This window comes from Podarcis erhardii (genome assembly GCF_964252035.2).
Source record: "Podarcis erhardii genome assembly, chromosome: 5".
In the NCBI taxonomy this organism is placed as follows: Eukaryota; Metazoa; Chordata; class Lepidosauria; order Squamata; family Lacertidae; genus Podarcis; species Podarcis erhardii.
The window spans coordinates 647,456-666,276 of NC_138509.1; the positions used below are offsets into that span (position 1 = coordinate 647,456).

General features: G+C 50.0%; 1 long non-coding RNA gene across 1 annotated transcript in view; it reads right to left on the reverse strand.

Annotated features, from left to right (window-relative positions):
• LOC309341736 overlaps positions 1–8,368 on the reverse strand; it is a 300,574-nt gene extending 292,206 nt beyond the window's left edge. The window contains exon 1 of the long non-coding RNA XR_014156550.1: positions 8,241–8,368. This is a non-coding gene — a long non-coding RNA (uncharacterized lncRNA). The remainder of the gene's footprint in view (positions 1–8,240) is intronic.
• Between the last annotated feature and the right edge of the window lie 10,453 nt (positions 8,369–18,821).

Sequence of the window (18,821 nt, forward strand, 5' to 3'; positions counted from 1 at the left end):
GGCATTTCGACGAGCCACCACTGAGGGCTGTGGCGAAAAGTGCCCCTTCAGCTGTTCCATTATTGTTTTGTATGGAACAGTAGCGACGTCTTCAGGCGCAAGGAGAGCCCGGGCGATTTCAAATGTCTCCTCTCCGCAGACGCTGAAGAATATTGCCCTCTTCTTGGCGTCTTCTTCATCGGTGACCCCTTTGGCTTCTAGGAGGAAGGTGAAACGGGAGGCGTACGCTTCCCAGTCTCCAGATGCTGGGTTGAATGGCGAGAAGCTGCTGTCAGTTGCCATTCTGAGTTCCTCGTGTCCCGGAGCTGAAGCCTGGATACACGGTGCGAGGCAGCGGTGCGGCAGGTGGCGGTGCTGCGGTACTGTGTGTGGCAGTCAGCTCAGCGGGATCCCATCCTCGTCGCCAGTGAAATATACTCAGAGTCGCAAAGTGATTTCATGCTCTTTATTCAGCTCATAGTGGTGAGGAGGAATGAATGAATGTCCCCTCAAAGTATCTGCTTTATATACATTATTTACACAATGGGCTGCACATGATTGGCTAATTCCAGGATTCTACTGTAGGCCAATCAGGTTGTGGATTCACTTCTATCTGGAGCATGATTGGGTGGTTCCTGCTAACCAATCATACTGCTGCATTGTTCTAGGACCAATCAGACTGCTGCATTCTGAATCCTATTGTTCTAGGACCAATCAGACTGCTGCCTTTTGGAGCCTATTGTTCTAGGACCAATCAGACTGCTGCAGTTTGGATCCTATTCAACTCAGTACATAACAGTTATGTTGAAAACAACCCTTTGCTGGCTTCATTGCCCATAGTAAAAAATGATGACTTTGTTTGAATGTTCTTTCTACCTTATGGAGAATCTTCCACCTAAAGATTCCACCTAAACATTAGGAGGAACTTCCTGACAGTGAGAGTTGTTCGACAGTGGAATTTGCTGCCAAGGAGTGTGGTGGAGTCTCCTTCTTTGGAGGTCTTTAAGCAGAGGCTTGACGACCATATGTCAGGAGTACTCTGATGGTGTTTCCTGCTTGGCAGGGGGTTGGACTCGATGGCCCTTGTGGTCTCTTCCAACTCTATGATTCTATGATTCTATGATTCTATGATTCTTTTCTCTTTCAGATTCTGCAGCCGGATATTTAGAACTAGAGACTTCTGGTGTAGGAAGTGTGTTGTTTTCTTTACCTAGTTATGAATTTGTGTTTTTAAAACATGACTTCTTACACCATATTGAGAAACATGCACCTTGGAATCTTGTTATTGCTTATTTGTACTTAGAGTGAATTTTGTGCGCATTTTCCCCATCTCTCCTGGTGGATTGGTGACAGTAATGCTCACTTCTTTTCCATGCCTAAAATCACCATCAATTAGAACTTTTAGAACAAGAATGTCTAACTTAATTTGAACTGTAATCTTAGTGAGAACAAGGATCAGTCAAGCTTTAGACTGTCTAAACAAGGTCTTTCATGCTTTCAGAAAACTTCTGACAAAAGATTTTGCTGAGTTTCAAAATATGATGCTGGAACTCAAAGACCCCCAAGGCATTGTTCAGAGCTACAGCATCAATGCACTACATTTTGAAAATATCTGAGAAGCACGTCAGGAACGTGGCAATAAGCAGCACTCAATAGTTGTTATATGGCCCCTCCCTCTTCTTCAATCTCCCCCCACCCTTTGCCCTGTCTGCTCTTCACACCCCCCCTGCACCCCACCCTCCCCCTTCTCCTTCCCCTCCCCCCAGCCACAGTATGATAGTGACGCTCACAGCAGAGGCTGCTGTCTTCTCCCCTTCTGGCTGCCCCTGCTTGCACCCCTGCAGAGACTAAAGGGAACCAACACTTGCACAACCGCACACAGCACATTCAGAGAGAGAGAGACACAAAGGGCAGCCAAGGGGAAACAGGGCAACCTGTGGACTGAGAGCGGCAACTACAGCCTCAAACAAGGGCCTCCGTTTCCTCGCCACTGCTGTCTCAGCCTTCTTTTCACATTCAACCATCGGCTGTGGTGAGGACTGCAGGGCCTGCTCCCTTCCAGGGCCTTTTCCAACTGGCCCAGGGGGCGTGGCCCAGGCCCTCTCTCCCAGCTATAAAGAGACTCCTGCTGCGGTGAGGCCTCGGACTGTTATGTACTGAAGTTTTCACCCTGGGCCAGCAGGGGGATACTGTAGATAGTTATGCAAATGAAGGATCGAAAGTGACGTTCAGTGATTGGATAGCTTTAGAAAATGGCAACAGTTACATTGTTCTGGAGCTCTATATAAGCAGGCTGACTGAGCTCCTCAGTCAGTTCTGTTCCAGCTTACAAATAAAGAGCTGCTTTGGAAGAATCGCTGTGTCGTCTGCTATGTCTACCCACAACTTAACACTGGTGACGAGGATGGGATCGATGGACATCAGAGCACAGCCAGATGCGGCCATCCTCTGAACTGAGCTGAATCACTGAGCGAAATCACTGAACAGAACCAGTTCAGAGCTGACTGTTCTGGCTAGAGCACTGTGTTCCATCCAACGCCCTTCACGCCAGCATCGGAATCATGGCTTCACTTGTGCCTCTACGGCCGTTTGCGCCAGCCTCTGAATCATGGGACTCCTACCTCGCTCGGTTCGACTGCTGCCTCCAAGTCAACGAGCTGACAGCAGTATCAAAGGAACGGAAGCGGGGCCTATTCCTCAGCCTCTGTGGGCCTGAGGTGTTTGAGACGGCCCGAGCATTGGTTGCGGTGCACCTGAAGCAGTCCAGGCAACACCATGGGACACGATCCAAGGGAAGCTCCGCAACCACTACACGCCAAAGCTGTCCAAGATTGCTGCCCGCCATGCGTTTTACCATCGGAAACAGGCAGAGGGGGAGTCAATCAACAACTACACCACCGCCCTCCGACAGGCTGCAATGCACTGTGAGTTCCAAGACTTAGACGATGCCCTGAATTGTCTGCAGAGTCTGGGACATCCATCTGCAACGGCGTCTCCTCGCCAAGCCAGACCTCACGCTGCAGAAAGCCATTGAGGAGGCTGTGGCCTCGGAAGCTGCTGAATGCTTCGCCCAGGAGATCCGCAAGGCCAGCAGCCCATGTCTTGCCAGTTCCAGTGCATCACGAAGAGGCCAGCAGTGATGAGGCATCCTCCAGTGAAGATGATGACGTGCACCAGACAAAGCGGGAGCACAGAAAGTTCCAACAGAAGTCCAAGGGCCAACCGGAATGTGCCGGCTGCGGAGGCAACCATTCCCGTGCCAAGTGTCGATTCAGAGACGCCATCTGTCAGATGTGTTCCAGAAGGGGCCACATCGCTAAGGTCTGCCGTTCGGCTCCGTCTGACACCCCCCCTTCACCGACTCGCAAGTCCAAGTCTTCACTCCAGTCTGCCAAGGAAAGCTGTTTCACTCTCACCAACTGCCGCTGCCCGTCTGGAACCACGATTGGCCAAACCGACTCGCCTATGCGACGCAAGCTGAACATCACGGTGCTCATTGAAGGAGCTCCATGTGACATGGAGATCGACACCGGGTCTGCCCTGTCCATCGTGTCTTGGAGCACCATCAAAATACTGGTACCCAGAGTGTCCAAATGGCAACTCGACTCTCACCGCATACACCTGAGAAACTACCAGGAAAACGACATTCCCGTGGTAGGCGTTGGCCGGTTCCAGATCGCCTTCAAGGATTTTTTGGGCCTGCTCCGACTGGTGGTAGTCGAAGGTCAGCGGCCAAGCCTCCTAGGGCTAGACTGGTTTGATGCCCTCAGCCTGGAAGTCACCGGCATCAACTGCAGAGACTGAGGGTCTGGTCAAAGACTTTGCCGAGGTTTTTGACGGCACTTTGGGGCAATATACAGGTACGCCCATCTCCTTTAGCCTTGATCCACAAGTCGCCCCCATCAAGCTAAAGCCACGCCGGGTTCCCTTTGCTTTCAAGGCTAAGGTGGACGAACAACTGGACAAGCTGATCACCCAAGGAGTTTTGGAGCTGGCTGACCACGCCAAGTGGGAAACCGCCATCGTCACGCCTGTCAAGCCAGATGGGTCGGTGAGAATCTGCGCTGACTACAAGTGCACGATCAACAAGGCACTTCAGCAGCACGCTTATCCGGTTCCTGTTGTCCAACACCTGCTGCATTCCCTGGGTGAGGGTAAGGTCTTCGCTAAGCTGGACCTTGCCCAAGCCTATCAACAACTGCCCCTTGATGATGCCACTGCTGAAGCCCAGATGATCGTCACCCACTGAGGGGCATTCCGTTGCCGCCGGTTGCAGTTCAGGGTGAGTGTGGCTCCTAGCATCTTCCAAAGCCTTATGGAGCGTCTCCTGCAAGGGCTTCCGGGTGTGGTACCGTATTTTGATGACGTCTTGGTGTCCGCAGACTCACACCAGCAGCTGTTCGAGTGCCTCCACGCCGTGCTGACCAGGTTCCAGGAGGCCGGACTCAAGGTAAAGAGGGAGAAGTGCCAGATCGCCATTCCACAGGTGGAGTTCCTGGGCTATCTTATCAACGCCTCTGGCCTTCACCCGACCACATCCAAGATCCGCGCTATCCAGCAGGCCCCCATCCCAAAGAACAAGACGGAGTTGCAGGCATTCCTGGGGCTGCTGAACTTTTATAACATGTTCCTGCCCCACAAAGCCACGGTGGCTGAGCCTCTTCACCGACTCCTCAGCACAAAGACGCCTTGGTCCTGGGGTCATCAGGAGATGGCGGCTGTCAACGCGGTCAAGGCTCTCCTTTCATCGGACAGTGTGCTGGTACAGTACAGTGAAGCCAGGCCACTGGTCCTTGCCTGCGACGCCTCACCTTTTGGCATTGGCGCTGTCCTTAGTCACCGTTTTCCAGACGGAAGAGAAGCACCACTCGCCTACTTTTCCAGGACGCTATCTCCAACGGAAGGGAATTACAGCCAGCTCGACAAGGAGGCACTGGCACTTGTGGCTGGAGTGAAGAGGTTCCATGAATACCTCTATGGCAGGACTTTCGACCTCATCACTGACCACAAGCCGCTCCTGGGCCTCCTCGCCGGTGATCGTCCAACTCCACCGGTCCTCTCACCGCGCATGCTGCGATGGACTGTTTTCCTGGCTGCCTACCAATACCAGCTCATCCATCGCCCGGGGAAATCGATGGGCCTCAGCCGTTGCCCTTTTCCAGCGTTTGTGGAAGACCCGGCTCCTGCTTCATCGCTCCTCCTGATTGAGGATCTTCCAGCAGCGCCTGTATCGGCTGACACTGTGGCCGCCGCATCTGCCTAGAATCGCACCATCAGCTCAACTGGGTGTGGAGGGGGTGGCCACAAGGGCCTTTGGCATCGGAGTTCCAACCGTTCGCAACCAGACAACATGAACTCTCGGCTCATCGCGGCTGTCTGCTGTGGGGAGACCGCGTCGTGATTCCCCAAAGACTCCGTCAATGTGTACTGGAGGCTCTGCATGTTGGCCACCCCGGAATTGTCAAAATGAAAGCGTTGACTCAGTGTTACGTCTGGTGGCCTAACATGGACGATGCCATCACTGCCTGGGTCTTCCCTGTGCCTCTCGGAGACTTCCGGTCGGCGCCAGCGCTTAATGGCCGCTCTCTCTCTGATCTCCGGAGAGAGGGCTGCTCCACGAGTTCGGGTCTGACCGCTACGGCGAAGCGGGGACCCCTAAAATCACAGGCGCGGAAGCCTGTGAACAAGGAGACTCGGTGGGCACCATTTGCGCCCCCCCTTTACTGCAAAAGAGCCTTTTTAAAGGCTCCGGAGGAGCATCGGGGGATTGTGCGGTGCTGAGAGTCGCTACCCAGCCCGTGGAGTGAAGCCGCGTCGCCATAGGCGGAGAGCGCCGATTCCTTCCTGAAATTTGGACTGAAACTGAGTACCCGTGAGTAGGATTGGAAACCTTACTGGGATTATAAACAAAAACCTTTAAAATTTGGCTGAAATCGGGGATGGTAAATAAAGGAAGTCTGCCTCCCCCGGACTGCATGATTGCTAAAGCAACGGAACTAGGAAGCTGCAATTAAGAAGCTATTGTGAACGCTTTGAGTGGGCTAACCCTAACACTGAAGTTAAATTCCCCCCCTTGTAAGCAGGAACAGGGGGGGAAGAAGAAGGAGAAAAGGTAACCTGCATGAGGGAAATTTAAAGGACAATTTCCTGCAGTCTCTGACTCTTGGAACGGACTGCCTGGGTGAAGCACTTTGACAGGGAACTGTCAGATAAGACTTGCTGTAAAGTGGGGACTTTATTGGATACAACTTTTGAGATTCTGCAGAAATAACACTGTTGCAACTAAAAGACTGATAGATTTTTTTTTCTTTAGAAACTCTTTTCCTCTGAGGGCTTTTGGACTCTTTGTTTCCTTTGCTCATTGGATATATTGATGCTCCCTCTAGAGGACTGAAGGCAACAGTTGCAACATAGACTGTTAAAAACAAAGTCACTGGATTTTTCCATTAAACCTGTTCCTGTGGGAACGACCTTGGGACATGAGCGGCCCTGTAGATGAGATAGCAACAAGATCCAAAGCTAAAGCTGCACAAAAGAAAAGGGGCTCTCTATCAGGACTATTGCCAACAGGCGCAGCTGGACAGGAAAAAGGAATATCTGCATTCATGGATTCAGTGACACAGGCATTGCTTAAAATAAATGAATCTTTAGAAAATCTGACTAAGCAGAGTACGGAAAATACGAAACAATTGACAGAACTCACAGCAAAATTAGATTTAAACACCAAAAGCATCACATCTAATACAGAGACCATAAATAAATTGGTGCAAGAAAACGCTACTATCAGGAAAATTGCGGAAGAAGCTAAATTCACTGCAGAATCCACACAGGGAAACTTAATACCGGTTTGTAAGAAGCTTGACCAGCATGAGGCGACCTTGTCTTTGTGGGAAATGCAGCGCAAGGAGAAGAATTTGAGACTTAGACTTGTTCCAGAGAGTGAAGGGGACAGTCTAGTGGACTTTCTCACAAAAGAACTTTCGGAATTTTGGCAGGTGAACCTAGAGGAAGAAGAATTTGAGATAACAACTGCCTTCAGATTGGGCAGAAGGCAAGGTAGGAAGATCCCAAGGGATTGCCTGATAACTTTGAGATCCAAAGAGGAAAGAGACAAAATATTAAACTTGCATTACCAGAAAACTCTTCAGATCGAAAACGCTACTGTGCAAATCTATAGGGACATCCCAAAATATATTCTAGAGGTAAGAACCTACTTCAAGAACTTGGTTGACCTGCTGAAAAAGAACAACATACCTTTCAGGTGGGAATATCCACAAGGTCTGTCCTTTAATTTCAAAGGAAAGAAAGTCAAGATAAGAACAGTACAAGATAAAGAACAATTCCTGGACAGATACGAGGAGGACTTGGTGAAAGGAGTGCTGAACTCGACATCTGACACAGACTTGGGAAACCTGATGTCAGGGGCTCAGGAGCAGAGGCACAAGGAAGATGGGAGATGGAGAGCGAGGGGGAGGAATACGAGGGCAGTGTAGGAGGAGACAGTGGTCCGAGGGATTCCATGAGCCTCTCCAGCGAATCGGAAGATTCACAGAAGGGAGCGCCAGTGGCCAGGGGTAGGGGGGTCCCAAGGGGAACGCCCCAGGAGCAAGGGGGGAGCAGGGACTCCCAGAGTAGTAGTTGGAAATCAGGACCAGCTTCCCCACCAGAGCAGAGTGGGGGGGAAGGGTCCCAGGCATCGGGACCAGTACTTCCCCCACCAGGGAGAGAAGACGAGGCAGAGCTGACCACACCTCCCTCAGAGAGTCGTACAACGGAGGGGGGGTCAGATCCGGCTAGTGTCCCGGAAGAGGGAAGCAGTGACAGAAGTAGTGTAACGGTTAGGAGAAAGGTCACTGGGTTGGCGCGAGAGGCAAGTTCAAATGTACAGGAGCGCGGGACAGCAGAGAGTGAGGATTGGGAACCGGGTCCTAAAGCACGCCGGAAGCAGGGGGAGGAGCTAAGCGACTCAGCGTCGGAAGAGTCCAGGAAGGGCAATGCCCCAGAGGGCAGGAGGACCCAGAGGAGGAGAGAACAGCGCAGAAGGTGGAGCAGGGCTAGGATCTTAAACTGGTGCGGAAGGGGAAGTGATTCAGATAGGACTTCGCCGATCTAGAGTCTAGACGTAGGGTTGCACGCTCTGGCTTTAAAATGGAAATTATACTTCAATAAAGACTTTTGTACATAATATCAGCCTGGCGTTGGTCCTCTGTGAGCTGGGACCTAGAGGCAGCCCTGACAGTAAGTCCTATCTCCAGAAGAACCTCGCAGCGTGAGTGGACGCAGCGGGGGGCGAAGATTGGTGCTTCGCAAGCTCACAAAAGCAAGACAAGATGACTACCGAAGAACGCATAACAGCCCTGCAAAACGCAGTGACACAACTCAACGCTGAAATTCTTGCATCTAGGAAGAGGGAAGAGGAAGCGGCCACTGCCTGCAAGGATCTGCAAATCAGGTTGGAAACGTTGACTAAACAGGGGGCGCCGGGAACCAGACCTGAGGGAATTGGGCTGGGAAAGAGAGGAGGCAGCCTCGTGTCTCATTTCGATGGGAATCTGCAGCAGTATCCTAACTTCAGAGCAGACGTGGTTTACGCGCTAGAATTGCTGGAGAAGGATTTTAGAGATGAGCGGGAGAAAGTAGGCTTCATATTAATGCATCTTCACGGAGACGCTAAAGCGTGGCTGCGTAATCTGTGGCGAGATAAGGACCCAGCCCTCCAAAATGCGGATGCCTTTCTTAAGGCGATGGACGATTGTTTTCTATCAGCGATAGATGTAGATCTCGCCAGGAAAGAGATACATGGATTAAAACAAGGGAGGGCCACTGTGAGGCAATATCACGCACGCCTTTTTGCATTGGTCAACGCGCTGGGATGGGAGAAAAATTCAGCTGCCGTCAGGGACCTTTTTTGGGAGGGGCTGAATGGGGCTGTGAAAGACGAAATCGCAAGGGGGGGAAAGACCCCAAAGCACTCAAGAAGTGGTCCAGAGGGCGCTGACGATTGGGGTGCGTCTGGAACAACGTTCCTGGAGCAAAGACGAAGGAAGTTGGGGACGCACGCCAGCAAGAGCACCTCCTTTCTTTCCCAGGGACACAACGCGCGCTCAATCCACGCCTCCGCTGGGAGGGGGAGAGGAGCCGATGGAGATAGGTGGTGCCAAGGCTCAGTCAGCAGCCAGAGCCCTAACACCGGGAGCAGTCAAAATGAAGCCTAGAGGGAACAGGAAGTGTTATATCTGCGACAGTGCTCAGCACATGGCGAAAGAGTGTCCCCAGAGGCTGCACAAGCACACTGCAGCCTCAGCGACGATTACAGAAGCAGTTCAGCAGAATGGACCACAGCAGGGAAACGACGGAGTCTGGCTGGAATCATAGGCACTGGGGCCCAGCCAGACGAGTCAGTGAAGCAGTCCCCAGGGATCTTACAGCCCACAGACCCCCTCCCACCCAAACCAGTGGTGCAGCTCACCGCAGCGCTCCAGCTTCCCAATGGGCTCACCATGGAAATCCCCATTACCATTGACTCTGGCAGCAATGCAGACTTTATAGGAGTGGATTTCATCAAGCAACATGGCATAGCGCTCCTGCCTGCCACGATGCCCCTGAAAGTAGTGACAGTCGACGGCAGAGAACTACTGGGGGGACAAGTGCTACAGCAAACACCACCAATGGTGATGCGAATTGGAAACCACCGCTAAGTCATCAGCTTCAATGTTACACACCTGTCAGACACACCCATAGTGTTGGGCATGAGTTGGCTGGACCGGCACAGTCCGGCATTAGCATGGTACCAGTGCCAGTTGACTTTCAGCTCCTCCTACTGCGCAGCAAACTGCATACTGCCCACCCAGGAAGATGAGGGGCCGGAAGATGGGCCGCAGTTACACTTGGGCATGCTGCAAGCGGTACCCGACAAGTACAGAGACTTTTTGGAGGTTTTCTGCGAGAAGGAGGCGGACAAGCTACCCCCCCACAGACCATACGACTGCAAGATTGACCTCCTGCCGGGGGCGACGCTGCCGACGGGAAAACTGTATTCCATGTCTGAAGATGAACTGCAGGAACTCAGGGAGTTCATAGACCTCAACTTGAAGCGGGGATTCATCCGGGAGTCCAAAGCAGTGGGGGGCAGCCCCGTGTTTTTTGTGAAGAAAAAAGACACACCCCAAAAGAGGCTTGTAGTTGATTTCAGAATTTTGAATTCGAAAACCAAGCCCACAGCCTTCCCCATGCCCAAGATCGATGACCTCCTGGCGACGGTGAGGAAGGGTCGCATCTTTACCAAGTTGGATCTACGCGGAGCGTACAATCTCATACGCGTGCGGGAGGGCGACGAGTGGAAGACGGCCATGTTTACGCCGCTAGGCACCTATGAATATAGAGTTATGCCTTTTGGATTACAAAATGGCTCCCACTGTTTTCAAGCCTTCATGCACCACGTCTTAGCGGGTCTCCTCTACAAGAAGTGCGTCTGCTTCCTGGACGACATCCTGATCTTCTCGGAGTCGCAGGAGGCCCACGAGAGAGATGTCAAGGAAGTCCTGCAGAGGCTGAGAGAGCACAGGCTTTATGCCAAGCTAGAGAAGTGCCAGTTCGACGTGACGGAGGTGGATTTCCTGGGCTACAAGCTGTCCGACAAGGGACTCGCCATGGACAGCGCCAAGGTCCGCTCGGTGCTGGACTGGAAGAGCCCGCGCAATCGGAAGGAAGTCCAGAAGTTTGTCGGCTTTGCCAACTTTTATCGCAAGTTTATCAAGGGTTTCGCTATGCAGACGGCGGCCATCACCGACACCCTCAGCTCCAAGAAGAAGAAGTTCATCTGGACAGAGCAGGCGGAGCAGTCCTTTCAGAAGCTCAAGCGTCTCTTCGCGTCCGAAGAACAACTACTACATGTGAACCCCAGCAAACCCATGAGGGATGAGACGGACGCCTCAGACAGAGCCGTGGGGGCGGTCCTGTTGCAGCGAGACCACCAAGGGGACTGGAGGCCGTGCGCTTTCTACTCCAGGAAACTCAGCAAGTCGGAGCAGAACTACACCATCTGGGACAGAGAGTTGCTGGCCGTTCATGCAGCATTCAAGGCGTGGCGGCACTTCCTCATCGGAGCCAAACACACAGTGCAGGTCCGCACGGACCATAAGAACTTGGAGTACTGGCACACGGCGAGGTTCCTAAACCAGAGACACATCCGCTGGGCGGAGTTCTTTGCAGATTTCGACTTCAGGATAGAATACATCCCAGGAGACAGCAACATCATGGCGGATGCGCTGTCCAGGAAGCCGCAGTATCTCGAGGCAGAGGCACCGGCGGCAGCCAAGCACATTTTCGCACCGGAAGCGTGGGCATGCGCCTCAGCCACGGTGGACCTGGACGCAGTACGTCGCGCGCTGCAGACAGACTCCTTTGCACGATCCAAGATGGAGGAGGTGCGAAGCGGCAAGGCGAAGGACGACGAGTTTCAGATACGCGCGAAGGTACTGCAGCAGTTACACGACGCACCCAGCGCTGGGCACTTCGGCAAAGAGAAGACGGTGGAACTAGTAGCCAGAGACTTTTGGTGGCCCAAGATGAGGGGGGAAGTCGCGGATTATGTCACGAGGTGCGACACATGCCAAAGGGCCAAACCGGTGCACAAGCCGCCGGCGGGATTGCTGGAAGCGCTACAGACGCCCCTCGAGCCGTGGGAGAAAGTGGCCCTGGACTTTGTCACAGATCTACCCAGCTCGCGAGGCAAGACAGCGGTACTTGTGGTAGTAGACTTGTTCACCAAGATGGCCCACTTCATTCCTTGCGCGAAGGTGGCCACAGCGGAACAGACAGCCAAGATGTTCATAGACCACGTGTTCAAGGTGCACGGCCTACCACGGTCTATCCTGTCCGACCGGGGGCGCCAGTTCATCTCGAGTTTCTGGCAGAAGCTGATGGGCATCCTGAATGTCAAGGTCAACCTATCGTCGGCGAGACACCCGCAGACCAACGGACAAGCGGAGAGGGTCAACGCCATCATGCAGCAGTACCTGAGATGCTACGCGAACCAGCAGCCCTCGACCTGGGTGGACTATCTGCCGCTGGCCAAGTTTGCCTACAACACGAAACACGTGTCCACGGGGGTGACACCGTTTTTCGCCAACAATGGGCGGCATCCCAGGACCTTCCCGGGTTTAGAGAAAGTGGGGGAGGGGGAACCGCAGGGAGCTGAGAACTTGGCAGCGGAGTTACAGGAGGTCCACGAACAGCTCCGAAGGCAGTTGGAGCTAGCTAAACACGCTTACAAAATGCAGGCAGACCGACACAGGAGAGTTGGGGAGGACATCCGGGTGGGGGACTGGGTCTGGTTAGCAGCCCAGGCAGTGCCGGCCAGATCGTTAGCTAAAAAGAAGCTCGGACACAAGCAGCTAGGCCCTTACCAAGTCGAGGCACAGATCAACCCAGAGGCCTTCCGGTTGACACTCCCGGAGGGATCCAGAATGCATCCGGTCTTTCATAGATCGGTGCTCACGCCCTACAAGGCACCTCACAGGTTCCAGGCACCAGGGACTGCCCCCAGCCCGCTCAGAGACGCACCCACACAGGGGGGGCCGCCGAGGGCAGAGCCGATCAACGAGGCCACCGAGATTTTAGACTCGAGATGGGGGGAGGAAGGGATTGAATATCTCCTCGCCAGGGAAGACACCCCAGCCAGCGCCAACAGGTGGGTACCGGACTATGCAGTGGAGGAGCAATGGCTCAAGGACGAATTCCATACACTTTTCCCGCACAGACCCATGCCGGCAGATTATTTCGACGAATATCTTTTCACACCCACACTCTCCACCAGCACGTTCCAGGGTTTCTCTTCAGCTGAAGAAGCGTCACCGGAGACCAGCTCCTCAGAGGGGTCCCTCTCAGGGTTTGGCACAGGAGGATCTTATTGGTGGGAGGATCAGCCTGAGGTGGGCTGGCGCAGAGATCTGCTGAGAGGACCATGGCACGCAGTGTCACCCCAAGCGACAGGGGAAGAGGGGGTCACGGGCGAGTTGGGGGTAGATCCAGGTTTCGAGCACACCTCCCAAGAGATGGAAGCAGAGGAGATCGCCGTTGACGAGACCATGGAGGACTTCCCGGACTTATCCGGCTGGCGGCACGCCACGGGGGAAGAACTGTACCCCGCACTCACCCCCAGAACATTGGAGCACCCAGAACCCACTCCGGGAGAAGGGGAGGGGGGAAGGGGGGGCTTCGAGGGGGGGATGGATGTCAGGGGCTCAGGAGCAGAGGCACAGGGAAGATGGGAGATGGAGAGCGAGGGGGAGGAATACGAGGGCAGTGTAGGAGGAGACAGTGGTCCGAGGGATTCCATGAGCCTCTCTAGTGAATCGGAAGATTCACAGAAGGGAGCGCCAGTGGCCAGGGGTAGGGGGGTCCCAAGGGGAACGCCCCAGGAGCAAGGGGGGAGCAGGGACTCCCAGAGTAGTAGTTGGAAATCAGGACCAGCTTCCCCACCAGAGCAGAGTGGGGGGGAAGGGTCCCAGGCATCGGGACCAGTACTTCCCCCACCAGGGAGAGAAGACGAGGCAGAGCTGACCACACCTCCCTCAGAGAGTCGTACAACGGAGGGGGGGTCAGATCCGGCTAGTGTCCCGGAAGAGGGAAGCAGTGACAGAAGTAGTGTAACGGTTAGGAGAAAGGTCACTGGGTTGGCGCGAGAGGCAAGTTCAAATGTACAGGAGCGCGGGACAGCAGAGAGTGAGGATTGGGAACCGGGTCCTAAAGCACGCCGGAGGCAGGGGGAGGAGCTAAGCGACTCAGCGTCGGAAGAGTCCAGGAAGGGCAATGCCCCAGAGGGCAGGAGGACCCAGAGGAGGAGAGAACAGCGCAGAAGGTGGAGCAGGGCTAGGATCTTAAACTGGTGCGGAAGGGGAAGTGATTCAGATAGGACTTCGCCGATCTAGAGTCTAGACGTAGGGTTGCGCGCTCTGGCTTTAAAATGGAAATTATACTTCAATAAAGACTTTTGTACATAATATCAGCCTGGCGTTGGTTCTCTGTGAGCTGGGACCTAGAGGCAGCCCTGACAGCGGTAAAGATGGAAATGAAGGTAACAACAACTGGTTCCTTTAGATGGAGAATGAATGACACCCTTTTTAGAGATCCAGAAGTTTACAAAAAGGCCCAAAAAACTTTGAGGGACTATTTTGAGATAAATTTGAGGACAGAGGTGGAGAAAAGAGTGATCTGGGACACAAGCAAGGCCGTGATGCGAGGTTTCCTAATACAGCACAATTCCTTAAAAAGGAGGAAACAAAATGAGAAGAAAGACAGGATTCTGGATAAAATTAAAGAAGGCGAAAAGAAACTGAGGTCGAAACCAAAGTCTCATGAGATTTTGAGAGAAATTAAGTTTTACGTGATGCAGTATATGGAATTAATGAATCAGGAGATAGAATGGAAAATTAAGCAAATGAGACAAAGGACATTTGAATCAGCAGATAAATGTGGGAAACTTCTATCATGGCAACTGAAGAAGAGACAGAAACTGAATACGGTCACAAGTTTGGAGGTGGATGGAAAGAATATCTCTAAGCCAAATGAGCTTAGTAACTGCTTTCAGAGTTATTTCAGAAGACTGTATGCACAAGGGCCGGAAAATGAAGGAGAAATGGAAGATTTTCTTAAGAACTATGGATTACAAAAAATTTCGCAACAGAGTATGATGGTTTTAAATGAGAAAATAACCGAGCAAGAAATAGAGGGGGCCATTCAAAATATGCAATTAGGGAAATCTCCAGGACCAGATGGACTAACCTCCAGATACTACAAAGCACTAAAGGAATGGTTAATACAGCCGCTTAAGGAGGTTTGTAATGAAATATTAGAGGGGAGAAAGGCACCTGAATCGTGGAAAGAAGCTTTCATTTCACTTATACCAAAGACTGCAGCTGACAAGAAACAGATCAAGAACTATCGCCCTATATCATTACTTAATGTGGATTACAAAATATTTGCAGACATTTTGGCAAAAAGATTAAAGAAGGTGTTGGTGGAGGAGATTCAAAAGGACCAAGCAGGCTTTCTCCCGGGTAGACATTTATCAGATAACGTAAGGAATATAATTGACATTATAGAAATGTTGACAGTTAATACTAATACAAAGGCAGTTTTGATTTTTGTGGACGCGGAGAAAGCCTTTGACAATATCTCTTGGAATTTTATGAAGAAGAATCTCCATGGGATGGGGGTAGGCCAAAGGTTTGAAAACGGTATAGGTGCAATATATTCGGAACAAAAGGCAAAACTAATTGTAAATAATGTGGTTACTGATGAACTTTCCATAGAAAAAGGGACACGGCAGGGATGCCCAATTTCCCCGTTACTCTTTATATCAGTCCTGGAGGTTTTGTTGAATATGATAAGGGGGGACCAGCTGGTGAAAGGGGTTCAGGTCGGAGCCAGAGAGTACAAATTGAAGGCTTTTGCAGATGACTTAGTTTTGACCTTACAAGAGCCAGACACTAGTACAAAAAGAGTTTTAGAATTAATTCGAGTTTTTGGTCAGGTTGCAGGATTTAAACTGAATAAGCAAAAAACTAAGGTTTTGGAAAAAAAATTAACAAATGTGGAAAGAGAGAGGTTCCAAGAGGAAACTGGATTAATTATGGTAAAAAGAGTGAAATATCTGGGAATTAACATGACATCTAAAAATGTGAACTTATTTAAAGACAATTATGATAAGTGCTGGACAGAGATAAAGAAAGACTTAGAAATATGGTCAAACTTGAAGCTTTCCTTGTTAGGCCGAATTGCAGTGATTAAAATGAATGTGCTGCCTAGAATGTTATTTTTGTTTCAGACACTACAAATTGTGGATAAATTAAATTGTTTCAAGAAGTGGCAGAAAGATATATCTAAATTTGTCTGGCAGGGCAAAAAGCCCAGAATAAAGTTTAAGATACTTACTGACGCAAAAGAAAGAGGGGGTTTTGCCCTGCCGGACTTAAGACTGTATTATGAAGCGGCAGCATTTTGCTGGTTGAAAGACTGGCTACTACTTGAAAATGCAGACATTCTGGATTTGGAAGGTTTTAACAATATGTTTGGTTGGCATGCATATATCTGGTATGACAAGGTTAAAGTGCACAAGGGTTTCAAAAACCATATTGTCAGGAAAGCACTATATAATGTTTGGATTCGGTATAAGGATTTGTTGGAAAACAAAACTCCCAGGTGGCTATCACCAATGGAGGCTAAAGAGGTGAAGAAACTTAATATGAGAACTAATTGGCCAAAATATTCTGAGATTTTGGAACTAGAAAGTGGTGAATTTAAATTACAGAGCTTTGAGAAGATAAAGTCCAAGGTACGAGATTGGCTCCATTATTTTCAAATAATGGAGGCCTTTAAACAAGACAGGAAAATTGGATTCCAGGTGGAAAAATCGAAATTAGAAACTGAATTGTTAGAACCCAATACGAAGAATTTATCAAGGATGTATAACTTGCTGTTGAAGTGGAATACAATTGATGAGACAGGTAAATCAGCCATGATTAGATGGGCACAGGACTTAGGTCATGATATTATGTTTGCTGACTGGGAACAGTTGTGGACCACAGGTATTAAATTCACGGCTTGTAATGCCTTAAGAGAAAACATTATGAAAATGATTTACAGGTGGTACATGACCCCAGCCAAGCTTGCGAAGATTTATCATTTGCCCAATAATAAATGTTGGAAATGTAATGAGACCGGAGGTACCTTTTTTCACCTTTGGTGGACCTGCCCAAAGATTAAGGCCTTCTGGGAACTGATTTATAATGAAATTAAGAAAGTACTTAAATGTACTTTTCATAAGAAACCAGAGGCATTTCTTTTGGGTATGGTCGGCCAATTGGTGTCAAGGAGGGATAAGATCTTTTTTATGTATGCCACAACGGCAGCAAGGATCCTTCTAGCAAAGTATTGGAAGACACAAGAGTTACCCACGCTGGAAGAGTGGCAGGCGAAAGTGATCGACTTTATGGGATTGGCAGAAATGACTGGCAGAATCCGTGACCAAGAGAAAGAGACTGTGGAGGAAGACTGGAAGAAGTTTAAAGCATATCTTAAAAACTGCTATAAAATTGAGGAGTGTTAAAGTGTTAAGGGAAAGGAAGATGTATAATTACAGCTATATATATCTTTTGATTCAAAGTGTAATTGAAAGGAGAATAAGTTAAACTATAATTGGCTAAAAGGGTTGCTGAAAAATTTTGAAATTAGGATGCAAAAAGGGGAAGGTACGGGGAAGTCCGAGAAAAGAGGCTTATGAAAATGAGGTTAAGAAAGCAAAAATGTATGTATGTGTCTATGTTTGTTGTTGTTTGTATTGTTTGGTGGTGTTTCGTTGTTAAAATTGGAAAATTAATAAAAAAAAAATTTAAAAAAATGAAATAAATTCCTCTCCTAATCTTTTATTACTCAGAATTTTCTGATGTAGCCTTGTCACATGTGTTTCTTGTAAGCAAATCAAGTCCAAATGTTCTTTTTTTAAGATATGAAATACTCTCCCCCTCTTTTCCGGGGAATTCAGTCCATTAACATTCCAACTTAATGCTTGCAGTGTCATGATGTACTTACTTTGCTTTTCCTCCAACTGCACCCAGTAGTTCGTCTGTATCAGTCGTTGGTGTCGGTTTCCCTTTTTTTGTGTGAACTCTTGTCCAATGCTTCTGGCTCTTTTCCAAGTCCTTTCTGCAGGTCTTCTTCGTGGTTTCCCAAAAACTTATCCTTTTCCTCCACTGATCTTATTTTTATCTTTCTTCCTTTGTAGCTAAAAGATAGGGCTTAGAATCATAGAATCATAGAATCATAGAGTTGGAAGAGACCACAAGGGCCGTCGAGTCCAACCCCCTGCCAAGCAGGAAACACCATCAGAGCACTCCTGACATATGGTTGTCAAGCCTCTGCTTAAAGACCTCCAAAGAAGGAGACTCCACCACACTCCTTGGCAGCAAATTCCACTGTCAAACAGCTCTTACTGTCAGGAAGTTCTTCCTAATGTTTAGGTGGAATCTTTTTTCTTGTAGTTTGGAACCATTGCTCCGTGTCCGCTTCTCTGGAGCAGCAGAAAACAACCTTTCTCCCTCCTCTATGTGACATCCTTTTATATATTTGAACATGGCTATCATATCACCCCTTAACCTCCTCTTCTCCAGGCTAAACATGCCCAGCTCCCTTAGCCGTTCTTCATAAGGCATCGTTTCTAGGCCTTTGACCATTTTGGTTGCCCTCCTCTGGACACATTCCAGTTTGTCAGTGTCCTTCTTGAACTGTGGTGCCCAGAACTGGACACAGTACTCCAGGTGAGGTCTGACCAGAGCAGAATACAGTGGCACTATTACTTCCCTTGATCTAGATGCAATACTCCTATTGATGCAGCCCAGAATTGCATTGGCTTTTTTAGCTGCCGCATATCACTGTTGGCTCATGTCAAGTTTGTGGTCAACCAAGACTCCTAGATCCTTTTCACATGTACTGCTCTCAAGCCAGGTGTCACCCATCTTGTATTTGTGCCTCTCATTTTTTTTTGCCCAAGTGCAATACTTTACATTTCTCCCTATTAAAATTCATCTGGTTTGTTTTGGCCCAGTTCTCTAATCTGTCAAGGTCGTTTTGAAGTGTGATCCTGTCCTCTGGGCTGTTAGCCACCCCTCCCAGTTTGGTGTTGTCAGAGTCACCCGTGGTCCCAGCTCACAAGAGACCAAAGTCCACTCCAGCTTATGTACAAAAGCTTTTATTGAAGAACATTAGTAGCTTTACATCCGAGGTCCGTGACCCTACGTCTGTTACCCTTAGACCGCTGAAGTCCCCTCTGAGTCACTCCCGCC